General features: G+C 41.8%; 1 protein-coding gene across 4 annotated transcripts in view; it reads right to left on the bottom strand.

Moving 5' to 3' along the window:
- Positions 1-19,881, bottom strand: part of NKIRAS1 (NFKB inhibitor interacting Ras like 1) — a 39,352-nt gene that overhangs the window by 11,311 nt on the left and 8,160 nt on the right. Inside the window, exons 1-2 of one of the 4 annotated variants that reach the window (XM_032594662.1) lie at positions 10,124-10,128; positions 8,774-8,776 (exon numbers count right to left, since the gene is read on the bottom strand). The exons of the other annotated variants lie outside the window; for them this stretch is intronic. The gene's annotated coding sequence lies outside the window, so the exon portion shown is untranslated. Of the gene's footprint in view, positions 1-8,773; positions 8,777-10,123; positions 10,129-19,881 lie in introns of those variants that run through there. 4 annotated transcript variants of the gene reach the window in all.

The following is a 19,881-nucleotide window of genomic DNA, read 5'->3' as shown; positions in this document are numbered from 1 at the left end:
AATGTCTAATCTGTGGACCTTTTCCTGATTATCCCCTTCCCAACTTTCTGCTTCTGCTGGGCCTTGTGATTTTATACTTAAATCTTTCCTTATCTGTCTCCTCAAAAGCTCAGAGAGTGTAAACTCTTTGAAAGCCAGGACTGGGGCTAATCTGTCTTTATAGCTCTGAGGACGAACAAAATTGACTTATAGAAAGCCCTTAGTAAATGCTTGCTGAATGAATGAATGAACTCATTTCATAACTGATGTCCTACTTTCTGTTCTCTTCTGGCCTGAGTGATCCATTCATTCATTCATTTTTTAAATGTTTTATTTTTTGAGAGAGAGAGAGAGGGAGAGAGCAAGAGCGCACATGCATAAGTGGGGGAAGGGCAGAGAGAGGGGGACAGAGGATCTGAAGCGGACTCTGCACTGACAGGCTGACAGCAACGAGCCCAATGCAGGCTCGAACTCATGAACCATGAGATCATGACCTGAGCTGAAGTCGGATGCTCAACGTACTGGGCCATCCAGGTGCCCTAATCATTTATTTATTTTTAAGTAGGCTTCACACCCAACATGAACCTTGAACTCCCAACCCTGAAATCAAGAGTCCAATGTTCTACTGAATGAGCCAGTACCCCTGGCCTGAGCGATCCTTTTAAAATGCAATTTCCTTCACTCCATTTGTGCAAGTTTTGTCTCTTCCAGTAGCCTAGGACATCCTTGAGAGAAACGAACCATTCTGTGTACACAGCGAGTATTCAAGAATCATTTGTTGATAAGGGAATTAAGGGAAGATTAATACTTTGTATGTTAATGAATAGTAGAAAGGCTTATAGGGTAGGTATGGTAGGGTCCAAGGAACTATCTTCATATTTAAATATGAACTATAGGGGCGCCTGGGTGGCTCGGTCGGTTAAGCGGCCGACTTCAGCCAGGTCACGATCTCGTGGTCCGTGAGTTCGAGCCCCGCATCGGGCTCTGGGCTGATGGCTCAGAGCCTGGAGCCTGTTTCCGATTCTGTGTCTCCCCCTCTCTCTGCCCCTCCCCCATTCATGCTCTGTCTCTCTCTGTCTCAAAAATAAATATGAACTATATCCATAAATAAAATCATGTAGATAACATCCTATACCAATAAAACATACATACATTATAGACATATCCTGGAAATATTGCTGGTTCCATTCCAGACCAATAAATAAAGTTGGTATCACAGTGGTGCCTGGGTGGCTCAGTTGGTTAAGCTCAGTCTTGGTTTCAGCTTAGGTCAATGATGTCACAGTTTCAGGAGTTCTGCCCTGCATCGGGCTCTGTGATGACACCATGGAGCCTGCTTGGGATTCTCAGTCTCTCTCTCTGCCCCTCCCCAACTCTCTCTCAAAATAAATAAATCAACTTAAAATAAAAATTTGAAGGGAAGGGCACCTGGGTGGCTCAGTCAGTTACACGTCCGACTTCAGCTCAGGTCATGATCTCGCGGTTCGTGGGTTTGAGCCCCACATCAGGCTCTGTGCTGACAGCTCAGAGCCTGGAGACTATTTCAGATTATGTGTCTCCCTCTCTCTGCCCCTCCCCTGCTAGCGCTTTCTGTCTCAAAAATAAATAAACATTAAAAAAATTTGAAGGGAAAAAAACAAAGTGAGTATCACAACAAAGTCAGTCTCATTAATTTTTTGGATTCCCCAGGGCATATAAAAGTTCTGTTACATTATTGTGTGAACCAGACTAATGCCATCTTGGACAAATCTACCACGACCATTCTGTGATCTGAAGCCTTCTAGAGCAGTCTCCCTACCTCATTCTTTCTTCTTGCTGAGCCACACGCTTCACACCTAAGTACACCCTTGGGTCATAACAACCTGGATCTGCTCTGGAGACATAATTCTCAAAACATTTCTTCCCAGGTGGTCTCCCAGCCTGTACTCCTCAGCCTTTAGGACTATAAAAGCAGGTCTTATGGAAGGTGGAGATGCAGAAATCTATTTGTCTTAGAGCCACCCAAGAGGGACTACTCTTCAGAAGTCCCTTTAATAAACCATTTTTTGTCAAGCTGGACTTGTTGGCCTTTTTCTTCGGTCTTATGGCTCCTCTAGCCTTTGGAGATCATTTTGCATATACTTCCCTTTCATAGAACAATTGGCAAGCCAGCCAGGAGCAGCTCAGAGACTGAAAAATGGGCAAGGAATGAAGTTTTTGTTGGGGGAAACCCTGGGGTGGGCAACCACATCGACGTGGGAAGGCATAATTGGTTTGCTTGATGCCTGTGGACTGTTGCAGGAGTACAGTGACACCCTGAAAACGCCAAATGGATTAGAGCTATTAGAAAGTCACATGACCCACTGAGGTAAGGAAGGCCACCAAGCAGTGGCTGTGGGTGGGTTGGCCACTCCTCTGGGTCCTTCGGGGTGGCCAACAATGCCTAGCTAGTGGCAGAAAGGAAATAAGGCAGTTGGAAAAAGAATTAAAATTGGAAAAAGAAAGGAGACTATCCACATCCCTTTTGGCTTCTAACTTGGTAGATAATATCTAAACCCAGGATACACAAATCAAGACTTCACTGTTATCACTTTGTGTGTCTTATGGGGCATAAAATGCAGTGACCTAAGATTATAGCCGTCATTTGAAGCCAGACTGGGATGCTACACCACGGAACTCATGGGAAACATTTTTGTATGCCAGTAACGTAGGATGTGTTTTCAGTAGAAGGTATGAGAAATGGAGACGCTTTTTTGTTGGGGAATAAAAAAGTAATTTTATCGTAAAAAGCATCTAATGGTCTCAAGAGAAAAAAATGACAAAATCAGAATGTAGAAAGTTGTAGAAGGTTTGTGGAAAAGAATATTTGACAAGGAATTGTGTGGTCAAGCTAAGACTAAAATGAATTTAATTATCAAAAGCTGGTGCAAGATTAGAATTTGGTTTTCTCGCTGTTAAAAGGACATACAAATATTGTGGCACCTGGGCGGCTTAGTCGGTTAAGTGTCCAACTCTTGATCTCTGCTCAGGTCTTGATCTCAGGGTCTTGATCTCAGATTTGTGAGTTCAAGTCCCAAATTGGGCTTCATGCTCAGCCCATGAAGCTGAATGAACAAATAAACAGACATACAAATCTTAAGTGTCTTCTCCAAATATAAGTGGAAAAAGCTTAAGCCATCTAGACAGGTTACCTTACCTTATTCTATCTACCAAAAAATAAATTTAGCTCCTACATTTATGAGTGAGTTTTGTACCTATTTCATGACAGTCATTTTAAAACAGAAGCTATAAAGTCTCTGTGTGTGTTCACATGTATCTGTATGTATGTGTTATGTGCTATTTTCCACCTCTGGATAGTATTGCTAAAATTTGTTTTAAAAAAAAGTTTTAAGTTAGTTGGCTTAATTACAACAGGCATATCCTCAGAGTTTTCAACATCAAACAATTTAAATAATCAAATTTACTAGTTAAGTTCATGTTTATCTACTATAGTTTGTCAGCAAAAATGACTTAGAATGATGGTTGATTTTGTCTGATGTCTCATGAAATTTTCACAGGTAATCTAGACATAATTGGTAAGAACAGACAGACTGAGTAGATAAAAAAAATTTTAGGTAGGGGTGCCTGGGTGGTTCAGTTGGTCAAGTATCCAACTTTTGATCTCAGCTCTCATGATCTCACAGTTCATGGGTTTGAGCCCTGTGTTGGGCTCTGCACTGACAACAGGGAGCCTGCTTGGGATTTTGTCTCTCACTCTCTCTGACCCTCCCCCGCTTGCTCGCTCTCTCAAAATAAATGAATAAACTTAAGAAAAAAAAAGTTTTAGGTAAACTTTTTAATTAGTTTCCCAAATCCACTTGGTACCTTGAAACCTTAAAGTTTTGCTAAGTGATGAATTAAGTTAATTTCATCAAATATCTAGATCATTTGCTAATAAAATAATGAAACATTACTAAACACAGGTTTACCTACTTCTGGCTTATTCCAGAGGAACTAAAAGATGTGTTAATGCTATATTGAAAAGCTTAAAAGGCACAAGCTTCTAGAAATTATAAAATCATAAATTTAAATTTATATCATAAATTTAAAGAATGCTGGTATAACAGCTCACAATTGCTTACTTCTTAAGTTTTTATTAGAAATTAAGGTTTCTGAGGGTTAAAAATTCTAAATAATATATGTAATTAAAGTTATCAGAAATAAGAAGGTAGGGGCACCTGGGTGGCTCAGTTGGCTAAGCATCTGACTTCAGCTCAGGTCATGATCTCACAATTTGAGAGTTCGAGTTCCCCATCAGGCTCTGCTGACAGCTTGGAGCCTGCTTCAGATTCTGTGTCTCCCTCTCTCTCTCTCTGCCCCTCCCCTGCTCACACTGTCTCTCCCTCCCTCCCTCTCTCTCTCTCTCTAAAACAAATAAACATTAAAAAAATAAATGAAAAAAAATAAGGTTAATCTAAAACAAAGGCACCATTAGGGTAACCCAAAAGCAAACGTGGCATGACCTACAGGCAGTGGGCATAAACTGAGAAAAGACTCCCAACCAAATGACGTTCTAGTGGCTTTATGGAAGAAATTTACTCCTGCTGAGCAATTTAGGCCACTGCCCTCCATGCCACCTCTGGAAGAAAAAAAAAAAAAAAACCTAAGCCATAGATGACTTTTTTAAATTTATTTATTTACTTATTTTGAGAAAGAGAGCATACCCATGCACTCACTCCCAGGAGAGGGGCACAAAGAGAGAATCCCAAGCAAGCTCCACACTGTCAGTGTGGAGCCTGATGCAAGGCTCAAACTCACAACAGTGAGATCATGACCTGGGCCAAAATCAAGAGTCGGATGGTCAAATTACTGAGCCACCCAGGTGTCCGGCCACAGGTGACTTCTTACAGGGGCTGGGAACACCCCTGCCTGAGAGACCAGGGTTGGGACCAAGATTGCTTCCATGTGAGAGCCTAGGGGGCAACCAGAGGCCCCAAGTATAGTTCACAACTTCGTGGACACCAAAAAATAAGCAAAAAGCCATGGCCTCAGTGGATATCAGAGCAGAATGCACCCTAATTTGTGGCAATCCAGAATGTCACTCAGGAACCTAGGCAGTCACTGATAATTATAGAGGGAAAAGTGTAAGGGTGATGGGCACAAGAGTGCGCTTGAGAATAAAAGCACAACTGCTCCGTATGAGGTTTTCAATTTTGCAATCAATACTGGAGACCAGATTCGGCATAGATATTCTCCTGGGAAAAAACACTACAAAACTCCGTAGGAGAATTTCACTTTCAAATTAGGGTAATTGAAACTGTCTTAAAGGGAAATTCAAATTGGGATCCTGTGTTACCCCCTCCCCAAGTTGTCAATGTAAAGCAATACTGGTTGTTAGGAGGATTTGAGGATATATCTACCACTAAATAATCAAGCCAGCACGAAATCCCTATTATAGGGCTGTATGGCTTGTGAAGAAACCAGATGGCACCTAGAGAATGACCACTGATTATAAAGAACTAAATACATGCTACTATCCCTAATATTACCCAAATCGCTGAATGGTATATGGTGTAGGCTCTTACCATATGGCTTTGGATTCAGCCAACACTTTTTTTGGTTGTTTATTTTTAAATGTTATACTTGAGAGAGACAGACAGACAGACAGACAGACAGCACAAGTGGGGGAGGGGCAGACAGAGAGAGGGAGACACAGAATCGTAAGCAGGCTCTAGGCTCTGAGCTGTCAGTACAGAGCCCGACAAGGGGCTTGAACCCATGAACTGTGAGATCATGACCTAAGCCAAAGTCAGATGCTTAATCAGACTGAGCCACTCAGGCACCCCTATTTATTTTTTAGACAGAGAGAGAGAGAGAGAGATCACACAAGTGGGGGAGAGGCAGAGAGGAGAGACAGAATCCTAAGCAGGCTCCACACATCAGCGCAGAGCCCGATGTAGGGGTCCAACTCACAAACCACGAGATCATGACCTGAGCCGAGATCAAGAGTCAGATACTTAACCAAATGCAGCAGTCAGGTGCCCTAGCCAACACTTTTAGTATTCCTTCACATCCCGAGTCACATGGGACGGTTGACGATGGGCATTCCAGGTATTGCCACAAGGATATTTGCACAGCCCCACTATCTGTCATGGTAGGACTGCTCATATTTTGTCTTTATATCGACCACTATTCACAGTTAAAAGGTTTCATTGTATCAATGATGTCACTCTAACTTCTGAAAACTTCTGTTACAGTCTTACTGAATAATCTCTATACTCATGTGAACAAGCAAGGATGTGCCATCAATCCACAGAAGAAGTATAAGGCCCTGAACCAGCAGTAAAGTTCTGGCAGGTTACTTGGTCAGGTTAAGGCTTCTTATACTGGGCTCTGTGACTGACAAGATTCAATAATTTCCCATCTCTAAGACATTAAGCAACTGCAAGTGTTCCCAGTGGGGTACTGGAGGGCCTCTAGCCCAATTTAGCAAAATGCCTGCACTCTCTATACCATCTGGCCCACTGGCATCGGGTAGAACATCAAGCTGGCTTTGACCAAGCTCTTAGTTGTTCAAGCAGAGGCCACAAGAAATTACTTTACTAGTATTTCCATGACCCTAAATGTGACCACTAAATGGGATGAGTTGGGCATTTTGGCAGCATGGGAAGTTAACCGTTGAACTTTGGGTCACAACTCTGCAAGGGAATAAAGATACAGTATCTTCCTATTGAACAACAAGTATGGGGGGGGGGTCTATAAGGCCCTTCAGCAAGTGGAGCCCTTAACTGCCACTCTTCCAGTAACTGTCCAACTGGGTTGCCTATAAAGGGAGGCTAGATGGTACATTCACAAGAATGAAACTGCCATAACACAAGCCCCTACATTGCAAAAATGGCATGCTTACCTACAACAACAGAGTGTCCACCCCACTGGTCCCCTAGGAGCTGAATTACATGGTATCTTGGAGCCAGTAGAATATGAAACCTTTAATGATCCCCCAAGAGCCTCCTACAGAGAGACCGCCAGACAAGTAAAGGAAAGCACAAAACTTATTCCTGAAGCTGTTTGGTGTATGGGTGGCTCCCCTACAAGGAATCCCAGTCACTGAGCTACGGTAGCAATCCAACCCGACTGATACTATCCTGTTTGAGACTGGAGATAATAAAGGCAGCCAAAGGGCTGAACTGAGAGCTGCCTGGATGGTATGTATGCATGAATCTTGACCCCTTACCCTCTGCATGGATAGCCGGGCTGTCTATAAAGGCCCAATGAGCTCGGGATGAATGGAAAATTTTATAGAAACCATTATAGGGGAGGTTATGGAAGGATATGTGGAATATAGGACCCTGCTGCCTCCCAAACTATTTTCCATGTCTCAGCACATAGGCCTGTCTCACCCACTAGGAATACTGAGGCAGACACCTCAGCAAAAACCAGGGGCCTTACCTCCATACAAAGTTCAGAATTGGCCCTATGTATTTATAAACACACTGGGCATTGCAGTGCTAAGGTGGGTTGGAACCTAGCAAAGGGAGCTGGCATGCCCCTTTGCTATATTGACATACTAGCAGCTATCAGTAACTGACTGATATGCTCCCATGAGACCTAGGACAGTTCCACACACAGGACACATACATCACGTGATCCAAGTGGTTTTAGACTGCCAAATTGGTTATATTAGCCGTCTACCCATGAATCAAGGGAAAAACAACACTCTAATTTGTGTGGATACAGCCACTGGACTCAGGTAAGCCCTTCCCTATAAAAGGGCCAATCAAAATGCCACCATCAGGGGCGCCTGGGTGGCTCAGTCGGTTGAGTGTCTGAACTCAGCTCAGGTCATGATCTCACTGTAAGTTGGAGCCCCCACATTAGGCTCACCGCTGTCAGCAGAGAGCCCACTTTGGATCCCTCCCTCTCTCTGCCCCTCCCACGCTCACACTCTCTCTCAAAAATAAAAAATAAACATTTTTTTTAATGCCACCATCAATGCCCTAGAACTCAGTGTCATGTACAGATATCCTCGAAAGATAGATTGTGATAGGGGAACAATTTCACTGGACATGATATGTAGGACTGGGCTCATGAAAATATACATTGAAAAGATGCTCAACATCGCTCCTCATCAGGGAAATTCAAATCAAAACCACACTGAGATACCACCTCACGCCAGTCAGAGTGGCTAAAATGAACAAATCAGGAGACTATAGATGCTGGAGAGGATGTGGAGAAACAAGAACCCTCTTGCACTGTTGGTGGGAATGCAAATTGGTGCAGCCGCTCTGGAAAACAGTGTGGAGGTTCCTCAAAAATTAAAAATACACCTACCCTTTGACCCAGCAATAGCACTACTACGAATTTACCCAAGGGATACAGGAATACTGATGCACAGGGGCACATGTACCCCAATGTTTACAGCAACACTTTCAACAATAGCCAACTTATGGAAAGAGCCTAAATGTCCATCAACTGATGAATGGATAAGAAGTTGTGGTTTATATACACAATGGAATACTACTTGGCAATGAGAAAGAATGAAATACGGCCTCTTGTAGCAACGTGGATGGAACTGCAGAGTGTTATGCTAAGTGAAATAAGTCATACAGAGAAAGACAGATACCTTATGTTTTCACTCTTATGTGGATCATGAGAAACTTAACAGAAGACCATGGGAGAGGGGAAGGGGGGGATAAAGAGAGGGAGGGAGGCAAACCATAAGAGACTCTTAAAATCTGATACTGAGAGTTGATGGGGGGTGGGAGGGAGGGGAGGGTGGGTGATGGGCATTGAGGAGGGCACCTGTTGGAATGAGGACTGGGTGTTGTATGTAAACCAACTTGACAATAAATTTCATATTTAAAAATAAATAAATAAATTAGGTTAAAAAAATATATATATATATATACATTGGTGGTTTCATTTACCCTACAATCCACATACCACCAGGCTAACTGAAAGAAGAATGGCTTTTTTTTTAAGTAGGCTCCATGCCTGGCACAGAGCCTAACGCAAGGCTTAAACTCACAACCCTTAGATCAAGACCTGGCCGAAGTCGAGAGTCAGACGGTCAGATGCTTAAGTGACTGAGCCACCCAGGCACCCCTCGAATGGCCTTCTTAAAGCTCAACTCAGAACTCTCTTACAGATACCACAGTTGCATGGATGGACAAGCCTTTCCAGAAGCCACACACTTGTTAAATTTGACAGAGACTAGCTGTAGCACCACCCCATACTCATGGTTAGGTACCAAAACCAGCATGCCTAGGGCTAGTGCCATCCAGAAAATGAGGCCTGAGAGGCTGGTTGCTGAGTTCACAGCAGCCCAGAGACAACTGAGGCTCCAGACTGCTCAGCCCATCCTCCTGGGCAAAGGGACACTTGAACGGGGTTAGAATGACAACTTTCCCCAGAATGGATAGGCTATTTCTTATTAGAGTGTGAGAAATGTCTCAGACAGCTGAAGCGGTCCCTGCTGATCCTACTGGAGCTGGGGCCAAAACAGTCAATATAACAAATTCCAGACAGGCACTCTAGTTAGCTACCTAACATGGTTGTTTGCAGCACCTTGAATTTTACATGTACAGATAGACTCTTTGGCTCTTGGGCAACATGTCTGATAGGTCCCTCCCGTTCATGCACCTCAGGCCACCTCTGTGCTCCTGACAAAGGGCAAAGGTACTAGAATCTTCTCAATAAAGGGAGAGGATCTCCCCAGACAAGTACCTACTAAACATTTATTCTTTTATCCTTAGCCTGCTGCTTCTCTTGTTCTGGTGAAGGAAACCCTTTTCTACAATGGACATGGACATACATGGACAGTTTACAATGGGATTCATGCTATATATGTGGTTTGCTCCCCTTTCATAGGTCTCTTCTGTTGCTGTTTGCTGCTGTGGTTTAGGTCTTCAACTTGAACACAGTCTGGTAAAGAAACCTACTGCCAAGAGCCCCTCTCTGATGGCTCAGGGAATACTGCAAAAGAGGTGGGCATGGGAGATTATAAGAGCCAGACTGGAGAGGCGCAAGGTGTGAACCAAATTAACACCATCTTGGACAAATCTGCCATGATGACTGCTCTGTGATCTGAAGCCTTCTTAAGCACAGTCCTCCCCACCTCCCACGCACACTTTTTCTGTTTAACCATATCCTTGGGGCTAACGTCCTTGATCTACTCTGGAGATACTACTATGATTCTCAAACATTTCTTCCCAGGTGGTCTCCCAGCCTGTACTCCTCAGCCGCTAGGGCTGTAAAAGCAGGTCTTATGGGAGGTGGGGTTGCAGAGACCTACTTGTAGCTACCCAAGACACATTTCTGTCTACTAGTCCCTTTAGTAAACAATTTCTTGTCAAGCTGAACTTGTTGGCCTTTTTCTTCAGTCTTCTGTCTCCTTTGGCCTTTGGAGATCATTGTGCATATACAGTTCTCTCCCTTTCAGAGAACTGTACAATGGTCAGTTAAGCGTGCAATAGCATTATGTCTAAAAAAAATTTACACTTTAAAAAATACTTTCTTGCTAAAAAATGCTAACCATCACCATTACAGCTCAGGGAGCTGTAATCTTTTTGCTGGTGGAGTGTTTTGCCTCAATGTTTATGGCTGCTGACTGATCAGTGTGCTAAAGGCTGGGGTGGCTGTGACAATTTCTTGAAATAAGACAACAATGAAGTATACCACATCAAATGACTCTTCCTTTCACAGAGAGTTTTTCTGTAGCATGCGATGCTGTTTGATAGCATTTTACCCACAGCAGAACTTCTTACAAAAATTGGAGTCAATCTGGGGCACCTGGCTGGCCCAGTTGGTAGAGCATGCAACTCTTGATCGCAGGATTGTAGGTTCGAGCCCCATGTTGGGTATAGAGATTACATAAAAATAAAATCTTAAAAAAAAAAAAAAAAAAAGAGACAGACACACACACACACACACACACACACACACACACACAAATTGGAGTCATTCCCCTCAAACCTTGTTTTTAAGCTGTGTTTTGTTTTTAAATTTTTTTTTTTTTTTTAAATTTTAACACTTATTTTTGAAGGGGAGAGAGACAGACAGACAGACAGACAGATAGTACATGAGTGGGGGAGGGACAGAGAGAGAGGGAGATACAGAATCCAAAGCAGGCTCCAAGCTGTCCGCATGGAGCCTGACACAGGACTCGAACTACGAGCTGTGAGATCATGACCTGAGCCGAAGTGGGACACACAACCGACTGAGCTACCCAGGCGCCCCTGTTTTTGTTTGTTTAGTAATCTCTACACCCAATGTGGGGCTAAACCCACAATGCTCAGATCAAAAGTCACACACTCTTCCAAATGAGCCAGCCAGGTGCCCCCCTGCTGCTGCTTGTATCAGCTCAGTTTATGTGATACTCTTAAATCCTTTGTTGTTATTTCAACAATCTTCACAGCACATTCACAGAAGTAGATTCTATCTCAAGAAACCACTTTCTTTGCTCATTCAGAAGAAGCAAATTCTCACCAGCAAAGTTTTACCATGAGATTGCAACAATTCAGCCCCATCTTCAGGTTCCACTTCTAATTCTAGTTCTCTTGCTCTATCACATCCAGAGTTACTTCTCCCACTGAAGTCTTAAACCCCTCAAAGGCATTCTTGAGGATTGGAATCAACTTCTTCCAAACTCCTGTTAAAGTTGGTATTTTGACCTCTTCCCATGAATCATAAATGTTCTTAATGGCATTTAGAATGGTAAATCCTTTCCAGAAAGTTTCAACCTATACTCTGCCCAGATCCATCAGAGGAATCATGACCTATGGTAGCTATAACCTTACAAAATAAATATATTTCTTAAATAGTAAGACTTAAAAGTCAAAATGACTCCTTGATCCATGGGCTACAGGATGAATGTTGTATTAGCAGGTATAAAAGCATTAATCTTGTTGTACATTTCCATCAGATCTCTTGGGTGACTAGTCAATGAATAGTCAATGAATAATATTTTAAAAGGAGTCTTTATTTTCTGAGCAGTAGGTCTCAACAGTGAACTTAAAATACTCAGTAAACCATGTTGTAAACAGATATGCTCTCATCTAGGCTTTGTTTTTCCATTTAGAGATTACAAGCAGAGTAGATTTAGCCTAATTCTTAAGGGCCCTAGGATTTTCAGAATGGTCAATGAACACTGGCTTCAACATAAAGGCCCCAGCCACATTAGTCCCTAATGAGAGTCAACCTGTCCTTTGAAACTTTGAAGTCAGGCACTGACTTCTCTCTAGCTATGAAACTCCTAGACGGCATCTTCTCCCAACGTAGGGCTGTTTCATCTACACTGAAAATCTATTGTTTATTTTTTTTTAAATTTTTTTCATGTTTATTTATTTTTGACAGAGAGAGAGAGACAGAGCATGAGTGGGGGAGGGGCAGAGAGAGAGGGAGACACAGAATCCGAAGCAGGCTCCAGGATCTGGGCTGTCAGCAGAGCCCTACACGGGGCTCAGACTCACAAACCGTGAGATCATGACCTGAGCCGAAGTCAGACGCTCAACCGACTGAGCCACCTAGGTGCCCCTGAAAATCTATTGTTTAGTGTAGCCACCTTCATTAGTTACCTTAGCAAGATCTTCTGGATAATTTGCTACAGCTTCTACAACCACACTTGATACTTCACTTTGTACTTTTATGTTATAAAGATGGCTTCTTTAACTTCTTGAACCAACAACCTCTGCTAGCTTCAAACTTTTCTTCTGCAGCCCCCTCACCTTTTCTGTCTTCACAGAATTGAAGAGTTAGGGCTTTGCTCTGTATTAGGCTTTGGCTTAAGGGAATGCTGTACGGCTACTTTGATCTTCTATCCAGACCACTAAAACTTTCCCCATATCAGCACTAAGGCAATCAGTGTGTTCACTGAAGCAGCAGGTTTTTTTTTTTTTTTCACGTTTACTTTTGAGAGAGACAGAGTATGAACACGAGAAGGGGAGGTGAAAAGGGGGAGTCAGAATCTGAAGCAGCCTCCAGGTTCTGAGCTGTCAGCACAGAGCCTGATGCGGGGATAGAACTCACAAGCTGTGAGATCATGACCTGAGCTGAAGTTGGACACTCAACCAACTGAGCCACCCAGGCACCCCAGCACTTTTTTTTAAAGTTTACTTATTTTGAGAAGAAAGAGAGTGCAGAGGAGGGGCAGAGAGAGAGACAGAGAGAGAGAGAGAGAGAGACAGAGAGAGAGACAGAAAGAGAGAGAGAGAGAGAGAGAGAGAGAGAGAGAGAGAGAAAGAAGAAGAGTAGGAGGAGGAGGAGGAGGAGAGAAAATCCCAAGCAGGCTCCACCCTGTCAGTGCAAAGCCCAACACAGAGCTCAGTCCCAAGAACCTTTGAGATTATTACCTGAACCGGGATCAAGACTTGGGATGCTTAACCAACTGAGGCATCAAGGCGCCCCTGGAGCAGCACTTTTAATTTTTTTCAAGAACTTTCCTTTGCATTCATAATTTGACTAAGTAGTGCAAGAGGTCTAGCTTTCAGCCTATCTCGGCTACCGCATGCCTTCCTCACTCAGCTTCATCATTTCTAGCTTTTAATTTAAAGTGACAGATGTGCAACTCTTCCTTTCATATGAACACTTGGAGACCACTGTAGGGTTATTAAGTGGCCTAATTTCAATGGTGTTGTGTCTCAGAGAATAGGGAAGTCTGAGGAGAGGGCGAGAGATGGGGTAACAGCCTATTTGGTGGAACAGTCAGACCAGACCACACACAACATTTATCTATTTAGTTCACTGTCTTATATGGGCACAGTTCATGATGCACCAAAACAATTATAATAGTAACATCAAACACCACTGATTGTACATCAAGATAACAAAAATAATAATAATGGAAAAGTTTGAACTATTGTGAGAATTACCAAAATGTGACACACAGACACAAAGCGAGCAAATGCTGTTGGAAAAAATGGCACCGATGGACTTGCTCAGGGTCACTACAAACCTTAAATTTGTAAACAACACAGTATCAGCAGAACATGCCATCATAAAATGAGGTATGCTTGTATAGGTTTTTGAAAACTCTTGCTATAGTTTTCCTAAACAACCTAAATACTGTTGAATGATTTGTTAAAGGTTCCTTACATAAAATATCTGTAAGTATTAAATAAAAAATCCATCAAGTATTAGATTGAAAGGAACATCAAATAATGATAAACGGATTGGAACAGGAGAAACCAAATACTTTTATCGCTATCATTATTTTTTTCTTAGTTTATTTATTTATTTTGGGAGAGAGAGAAAGCTCAAGGGGAAAGGGGCAAAGAGAGAGAGAGAGGGAGACACAGAATCCTAAGCAGGTTCCACACCACCAGTGCAGAGCCTGATGCGGGGCTGGAACTCACAAACTGAGAGCATGACCTGAGCCGAAGTCAGACGCTTACCTAAGCCACCCAGGCATCCCACTATAATTCTTTATATTAAGGAATGTGTTTAAAGTTTAATAAGGAAAAATTATTCTTAGCTTAGAGTATATGTACAATCCTGTGATAAATTAAGCTACCTTAGGGAAATTAAAGGTTATTCTATTAAGACACAAACTTATTGGGCTTTGATTATAAAAAAATTGGGGCGCCTGGGTGGCGCAGTCGGTTAAGCGTCCGACTTCAGCCAGGTCACGATCTCGCGTTCCGTGAGTTCGAGCCCCGCGTCAGGCTCTGGGCTGATGGCTCAGAGCCTGGAGCCTGTTTCCGATTCTGTGTCTCCCTCTCTCTCTGCCCCTCGCCCGTTCATGCTCTGTCTCTCTCTGTCTCAAAAATAAATAAACGTTGAAAAAAAAAATTAAAAAAAAAAAAATTTAACGGCAAACTTACCCAGACTTTTATCATGGTGGATGTTTTATCCACCAAAAGTCAGGCTGGTCCTCCTCCCCCACCCTCCACCTTCAAATTTAAGCCTTTTAATATTTTGTACGTTATAAATCAACTGAAGCCATAGCTCTTCCATCCACTCGATCTCCTCTCCCACTGTATGCTACTGAGCAACTACCCCTCCCCCCACACCAGCAGAAGACTAAGGGAGCAATCTCTGGAGAAGGTGAAACAGAGTATGCCTGGACCGTAGGATAGAGGGTATTAGTTCCACAGTGAAAACGGGGCAGTTGAGTAACATGCTCCCTTTACTCCCAAAATATTGGCAGCCAGGTCTTTATTCTTTAGGTACAAGAATATGGCCAGTAAAAAAGGAAAATACCTAAATATACTAATATCCAGGGTTCCCCGAGCAAATGCGCCACCCAGATCACCTTATAGTGAAGCTCCAAGTCATAAACCCTATCCACACACTTAGAGCTTTCATTTAGCTTTTTAGTTCTCCATTCTTAATTAAGAGCAGATAACCAAGAATTACCAGACACTCCAGGAAAAAAAGACCAAAAATCAGAAAAGAGCGCCCTAGGGGTGCCTGGGTGGCTCAGGCAGTTGGGTGTCTGACTGTGGCTTAGGTCATGATCTCGGTTTGTGGGTTCAAGCCCTGTGTTGGGCTCTGTGCTGACAGCTGGGAACCTAGAGCCTGCTTCAGATTCTGTGTTTCCCTCTCTCTCTGCCACTCCCCAACTTTTGGGTGTTTTCTTTCTCTTTCTCAAAAGTAAACAGAAAGAAAGAAAGAAAGAAAGAAAAAAAAAAAAAAAGAAAGAAAGAAAAGAAAAGAAAGAAAGGAAAGAAAGGAAAGAAAGGAAAGAAAGAAAAGAAAGAAAAGAAAGAAAAGAAAGAAAGAAAGAGCAGAACACCTTAGAGGGAAAAGACTATGCAAAGAAAACAAAAACACTACCCAGTATTTACTAAAAGGGATAAGACAGGGCATCCATGAAATAAGAACAGGATTCTAAGAAGTGCAAATTCAACAGAAGGGCTGCAATATAAAGATGAGGAATATTCAAAAAGTGAAACAAAATATTGAGAGATGGAAGACAGAAGAGAAACTTAAAAGTTAGAGAACTAGTCCGGAAGGTCCAGCATCCAAAAGAGAGTTCCAGAAAAGAGAACAAATACATAGAGGAGGGAAAGCCTCCAAAAATAATTCAGAACTTAAGAACATTCATTTCCATGTTGCAAGTACCCACTGAGTGCCCAGTACCATTGGTGAAAGGTAATTTGATACACCACTGTGAATTTCACAACACAAAAAAAGGGCCACAAAAGCTTCCACATCCAAAGTGTCAAGAATCACAATGGCTCCCAGCTTCTCAAAAGCAACACTGGAAGCAAGAAGAGAATCTGGTAAAATTGAAAACACACATCCTCTATGAACCAGCAATTTCACTCCTACATATATAAGCCAGGAACTGTCTATATAATAGCTGGGATAAGTGTACCAGACTGTTTATAATAGCATTATTTCTAATAGCCCCAAACTAGAATTAATCAAAATGTTCACCAAAATAGAAGAGATAAATTTAGGGATACTCATATAATAAAATACCGTAATTTATGAAGTTTAAACTACAGCTACCTACAACAGTACGGATGTATCTTACAAATATAACGCTGAGCAAAAGAAGACAAAAACTGAAGAATTGTATACAGTATGATTCCACTGACAAAGTAAACAACTGGCAAAAATAAACTATATCATTTAGTGATACATATATAGATGGAAAAACTATAAAGAAAATAAGGGAATGATTAACCAAAAGTCAAGGGAAGGGCTGAGTTGTGACTGGAGAGAGAAACATTGGCAGCTACTGAAGTGCCTCAATATTCTACTTTTTGACCTGCATGGAGATTACAAAGATTTGTTTTATAATTATTAAGCCATACATATGTTTTATGAATTGTTCTATGTGTATGATGAATTTTATAGTAAAAGAAGAAAGATGATAATGGAGCAATGCTTGCAAAATTCTGAATGGAAATTATTCTCAGTTTGGAATTCTATATCCATCAAAATTATAATTTTGAGAGTAAAAGGCATCTTCAAACATATGAAGACTAAAAAAATGTATCATGTATGTTTCCTCAGGTAACTATTTGAAGAGGCTTTCCATCAACGTTAGCGCATAATCATCAAGAGGAAGATATCAGATCGAGAAAACAGACCCTAACACAGAGGTACAGGAAATCACACGGACAACAGTAAATATCATTATTCAGAAGCCCCAGGATTACTACCATGTACCAGGCATAGAGGGCATTTTAAGGGCTGTCATGACCTGATGCTCCGTTCCTTTGTACAACCTCTAAAACCCATAAAAAGTCCTGAAAGATATGCTTCACCAAAACGGCATAAACCCAAAGAAGATGACAAGATACCTAAGAAACAGGAACTCAAACCCAGGAAGAAAGAAAGGTAAAGAAAAGCTCCACAGTGATAGCTGTGTAATAGGCCTGGATAAGAGGATCACTAGCTCCTGGAAGGATATGGCCAAGGGGAGAAAAAGAGAATATCTGGTATAGCTGACTTTGTAAAAACTGAGAAATATGTATACATGTAGAAGAATTAGCAAAAAGTATAAACAAAACTAAAGAAATAACAAAGCAAATATTAGCCTCCAGAATAACAAAAACAAAGAAACAACCATAGTACAGAACATTGCTCAGCTAAGAATATTTACATGTGCCAGCAGCTCTTGAACTATGGTCTAAGATCACTTGATGTCTCCTTTCAGGGAATCCATGTGGGCAAAACTATTTTCATAATGATCTAAGACATTTTTCTTTTCCACTGTGTTGACATTTGCACTGATGATGCAAAAGCAATGGTAGATAAAACTGCTGGCACCTTAATACAAATCAAGGAAAAGCACCAACTGGATTAGTTGTATTTTTCACCACATTTGCACTTTGGGAAAAAAAAGCCAATTTCACTTACGAATGCCCTTCATGAAGCATTAAAAATTACTGACTTTATTAAATCTCAATCCTTGAGTATACATACTTACATTTTTTAATATTCCATGGGATTAATGGGAGTGTGCATAAAGTATTTCTGCATAATGAATTGTGGTAATTGTCTGGAGGAAAAGCTCTTGGGTTTGAGCGGCAAACTGAAGTAGCCACCTTTTTTTTTTTTTTTAAAGACGAAATGACAGGGGCACCAGGGTGTCTCAGTTAGTTAAGCAACTGACTCTTGATTTTGGCTAAGGTCATGATCCCAGGGTCCTGGGACTGAGCCCTTCATCAGGCTCTGTGCGTGGAGCCTGCTTAAGATTCTTGCGCTCTCTCTCTCTCTCTGCCCTTCTCCCCTGCTCGTGTGCTCTCTCTCTTAAATAAAAAAAGAAGAAGAACAAGAAGAATAAGAGGAAAGAAGAAGAAAGAAGAAGAAGAAGGAATGACAGGAAAACTATGTTATTTGGGGGTATTTAATAGACATTTTCTCAAAAATGAATTAAGGAAGGGGCACCTGGGTGACTCAGGTTGAGTGACTGACTCTTGATTTCAGCTCGCGTTCAAGCCCCAAGTCAGGCTCTGCACTGACAGGATGGAGCCTTCTTGGGATTCTCTCTCTCTCTCTCTCTACCCCTGCCCCCAAAAATAAACATTTTTTTTAATAATTAAAAAAATGAATTAAGGGAGCCTATGGTTTTCAAGGAAAATAACTGACACTATTTGTTGTCAATGATGAAATGTGAGCTTTCAAGAAAGTGAAAATAAGAACTGTATCTATCCCCATGAACTCAGTAGCTTCCCAGTGCTGATAAGACTGGTGATGATATTAATAAATGTTACCTGGAAGATCCGCTTATCTCAGTCAGCCAGCATTTTTCAAATGGCCCATTTACGATGTTAAAAAACCACTGTTGGGTAAAAATCCCATTCGTTGGGGTGCCTGGGTGGCTCAGTCAGTTAACTGTCTGACTTCAGCTCAGGTCATGATCTCACAGTCTGTGAGCCCCCACGGCAGGCCCTGTGCTGCTGGAGCCTGCTTCCGATTCTGTGTCTCCCTCTCTCTCTGCCCCTCCCCCACTCACGCTCTCTGTCTCAAAAATAATAAAAACATTAAAAAAAATTTTTTTTAATTCCATTCATAGTCCAAGATAGATCAATGAGATTTTAATGTAAGAGTGGGGATAGTTCACTGATGTGGTTTCAGATTCCATATCGCAATAACCTTTGAGTAACCACCACATGTTGAGTTTTAGTGAAATACCAAAAAAGAATATCCACGATAATCTGGAAAGGCTATTAACATACTACCTCTTCCAATGATTTATCTGTATGAGGCCAGGTTTTCTTCATATATTTCAACTAAAAAAAACATACCACAACTGATTAAATACAAAAGCTAGTAGACATAATCCAGCTGCCTTCTAGTAAGCTGGACATTAGATTTTCAAAAAATGTTAATCAGGGGCGCCTGGGTGGCTCAGTCGGTTAAGCGTCCGACTTCGGCTCAGGTCGTGATCTCACGGTCCGTGAGTTCGAGCCCCGCGTCAGACTCTGTGCTGACAGCTCGGAACCTGGAGCCTGCTTCTGATTCTGTGTCTCCCTCTCTCTCTGACCCTCCCCCCATTCATGCTCTGTCTCTCTCTGTGTCAAAAATAAACGTTAAAAAAATTTTTTTAAAAAATGTAAATCAATGCTCATCCTCACACCAAATTTTTGAAATATAATTTTTCATAAAAATGTTATCTTAGCATGTAATAAATGTATTATCTAAGAAATTTTAAAATTTCTCAGTTTTATTTCTTTTCTTTTTTTTTAATTTTTTTTTTTCAACGTTTATTTATTTTTGGGACAGAGAGAGACGGAGCATGAACGGGGGAGGGGCAGAGAGAGAGGGAGACACAGAATCGGAAACAGGCTCCAGGCTCTGAGCCATCAGCCCAGAGCCTGACGCGGGGCTCGAACTCACGGACCGCGAGATCGTGACCTGGCTGAAGTCGGACGCTTAACCGACTGCGCCACCCAGGCGCCCCTCTCAGTTTTATTTCTAACACAGTAAAAATATTGAACAATAAAACCTAAACAAAACCTGTTTGGGTTTTTTTTTTTTTTTTAA

Source organism: Lynx canadensis, chromosome C2, assembly GCF_007474595.2.
Source record: "Lynx canadensis isolate LIC74 chromosome C2, mLynCan4.pri.v2, whole genome shotgun sequence".
In the NCBI taxonomy this organism is placed as follows: Eukaryota; Metazoa; Chordata; class Mammalia; order Carnivora; family Felidae; genus Lynx; species Lynx canadensis.
The sequence above is the reverse complement of the archived record's forward strand: the minus strand, read 5'-3'. Positions and strand labels throughout refer to the sequence as shown.